This window comes from Cryptomeria japonica, chromosome 5 (assembly GCF_030272615.1).
Source record: "Cryptomeria japonica chromosome 5, Sugi_1.0, whole genome shotgun sequence".
NCBI lineage: Eukaryota > Viridiplantae > Streptophyta > Pinopsida > Cupressales > Cupressaceae > Cryptomeria > Cryptomeria japonica.
The window spans coordinates 166,566,947-166,570,924 of record NC_081409.1 but is presented as its reverse complement, the minus strand read 5'-3'; positions in this window follow the sequence as shown (position 1 = coordinate 166,570,924).

Sequence of the window (3,978 nt, the reverse complement as noted above, 5' to 3'; positions counted from 1 at the left end):
GGGATGCTGTTTCAGTGAATGGAATCTTCTTATATTATAATTATTTTTATAAGAAATTTTGAAATCTTGTATATTAAAAAGAGTGAAAACAATATGAAATCAAAATATGTCTGTCTAATCAGATTTGGTAAAAATACGAGATTGTATGGTTTTTGGACTGATTAAGCCCGGAACAAAACCGGAAGTTTTCTTGGCCATTCTTTCCTATCGGTGCCCATAAACCTACCATAAAACATGAAAACACAAGATACAAGAACCTACAACAAAAAAAACATTAAAAGAAAAAATTCCAAAAACAAACAACTTACACTATTTTATCATTATTATAAATTAAATTTAAGAGCTATAAAATCTAAGAAAAGATAACTATTATACCCTTCAAACATCATCTGCCCAAAAATAAAATATAAGCTATCAATTTGGTAAAACATGAATTATTTTATTTTAATTCCACTAAGTACAAAAATTTGCTGAGCAGAATCTAAGTAGAAACATGAATCAGGATTCCTTGTGTCTGGATATGCTGAGCACAATGATGAATCCAAATGAACTTTATAAGGATTTGTCCAAAAGAGGAATCATTATCATGTACCGGATGGATCTCACGCGAAGCATCTAATGGAGAAATAAATGTATAATTCTAAGGTGGAAGTAAATAAATGTAAGCACTTGAATATGAGAAGCTAATTTAATATTTATATTATTTTAAAATAAGAGATCATATATTAAAATGAAGTGTTAAGAGTATTTAAAATATGTATTTAAAGAAAAGTTATGGATCATGTGAATCAATCAACTCTATTATTATCTCATATAAGAAATAACTATTAAATTGACAATATTAATATCAAGGGAAGGTTTTGTCTATTAAGGTTATGAGCAACATTTTCACTAAATCTCATGACCCCCTGTCTATTATAGGAATCTCTCGTCAATTGAGTCAAACCTCCAACTCTTTTCTTATAAAAATTAAATAATCTTTATTATTTAATTTATTCACCATTTTACTTCCGACACTAATTAAATTGATTTCTCTTATATCTAATAATTCTAAATAATTATTTAATAAGCTAACACTTCGTTTCAAAATTAAACAAATTCAAATAATTTATGTGGTTTCCTATCACAAATAATTTTTTTTTTTTTTTTTCTCAAATCATTACACCTTTATTCTTCTATCTCATCAATCCATGCATTAATTTTAGGTTCTACCCTCTCAAGTTTTCTCATACATTAGCCTTTCTAATTACTCTCCATAAATGATCAAATGTTATGCAAGACATATAAATAAGAACTTCACTCACTCATTTTCCCCCTAGCACTTCTATTATCATACCCTAACACTCTTATGATCAAAATCTCCTATCCAATTATCTTTGAGCAAGCATATATCATTATCGAGTATCAAGCATCAAGCCTTCATCTTATCATGTTGATATTAAGGTTATGCTAAAAATTTGAGACCAATCTAAATAAAAGCATTCAATTTTATCAAATAAATAATGGTGCAATACGGTTTCATTGACAAAATAGATCTACATTTTTTGGTTAGTTCTATGCCACATCTAGTTATTCTTTGTCACATCTAGTTATCCTATGTCGCATCTAGCACCTCTTATGGTTTTGAATACTTTAGAACATCTTGTGGTAGAGTGACACATTTAGTCAATAAAGTGGTGCTTTTGGTCAATAAAGTGACACTTTTGATCAATAAAGTGGTGCATCTAGTCTATGCAGTCCAAGGTTAGGTTATGTTGAGTCATTTTTCCTAATCTAAAGTAGTAAAATTTTCACATTTTCAATCAAATATGAGAAGTTTAATATGAAGCCAACCTTCTAACATCACTTTAGCATCATCATTCTAGGGTTTACTCCTTTGTGGTTTGTTGTTTCTTTTGTTGGTTAAATTTCAAGATCTAAACATTGATAGGGTTATCTTGGAGCTCTTCAAATTAGATCATGGGAAATTGGAAAGCATTGAATCCAAGTGCACTTGATCTAATTCCTCTCATTTACATATTCAAGAGATCATAGTCTTTGCTATTCATCATATTTTTTTGTCTTTATACTATCTTGGCTGGTGTGTCTTCACATTGCAATTAGGATTTAAATCAACCTTTCACGTTTAGATTTGGGATCTAAAATGAACCATTATTCTTTAATCTCCAAGCTTTAAATTTGCATACATTCTCTTTTCACATCCGAGAGAAAACCTGATGATAAAAAATAAGTGATCATTCTTTTATTATTAGGGGCTTTCTTAGAGAAGTGATTACTCTAGGGGATGACGATAACTCCAATGTTTTGACAAACTATAAAGAGTGAGAGGTAAATTGAAAGATGTGCTTCTTGAAAGTAGAATATTACCAATCTAGAATATGATTCTTGTAATGGCGTAATTTGGAATTAGGGTCAATTAAGATAATACAACCACTAATAATCCAAATTAACCATATATGTTGAAAGAGGGTTAAGTTGGAGAACGACAAGCACCTTGGACAACAAAAAGTGGTTTTCTATGTTCATTCACATTGATCATGTTGATTAAATTTTTAGATGTATTATTCTTGTTTCAAATTTTAGGTAGAGACATAAAGTCATCAAGGGCATCATCCAATAAAGCATGGTCATAGTGATTGAAAGACTTATCTTTGGATTCAAAAGGAGACATAACATCATAGAGGGAATCATGGGAATCAACTATGTTGCTAGATCTGGTGGAGGAGTTGATAGGAATATACCCATGAGATAACATCATGGAGGAGTTGATAGGAATATACTGCCAACCTCACCTTTCAGAGCATTCGAGAGTAGATCTTGAGACTGATAGTAGGAGAGAGGGATTTGCTACATGCAGTGGGTTTGTGGGATGCGATGAGTATGCTAGTCATCTGGTTCCATTATGTTATGCTGATGGTACTGATGGAGAGGTGGGATGTAGATGCCTTGACATTCTCATTACCAGTGGGGGAGATGATGGTTACCCTAGAGGATGTGTACCATATTTTGCATCTACCCATCAGAGGAGAGACTGTTAGATATCGATTCGACTGCACAGAGGAGGACTATAGGAGAGAGAAGACATATGCCATAGGGAGAGTGATACACAATGATACAAGGGGTCGCATTATGATCAGCTAGCTCCTACACCCTATAGTCGAGGTTCCATTGGTGAGGCAACTCATGATTGCGACCCTTGCATTAGCTGTGTGCCCCAATGGGCATGACACACATATCCACGGAGGACTCATCTACACCATACAAGCTATGGAGAGACACGAGAGAGAATACTTTGGGGTCTAAGTATGCTTGCACATCTCTATCATGACCTTGGAGAGTATGTGTTTGGATAGGGATGCAACCTTATGACATGCACACTACTACAGGTGTGGATGTTTGAGCATATCATATGCACTAGACCTGGTGAAGCCCCTATAGAGCTGGTCCCAGAGCAGCCTAGGGTATATGCTTATCCTCTTACCTGTGAGTGGCAATTTGGTGATCTCCTGTATTGGAGATTGAGCATGGATAGATTGACAGTGGGCGAGATCATATGGAGACCCTACCCGAGGATGTCCATGTGGGCAGGGCTATGTAGACAAATATTTGACATGCAGAGGAACCGTCTACTAGAGGGATGGTATAGCCACATAGTCGTTCCTTTCTACTTCGATCAAGTTTAGAAACACTTTGGGTTCGAGTAGTGTGTTTCTATTGACGTGCCTATATACATCCAACACTCACAAGTGATGTCGAGGCTAGGAGCCATTCCTGGGCCTATGAGTGATGAGATCGACATCACAAATTCAAATGGGTCAAATCAGGACATAGAGACAAATTATAGAGATGATTTAGGCACGCACCGAATACACATCACATGGTGGAGGAGGACATACCTTGGAGCCATCTTCCCAGTAGACTTCCCTAGAGGGAAGCCCAGTCCATGGAGACAGACAGGCGATGGAGAGGGATCTGACG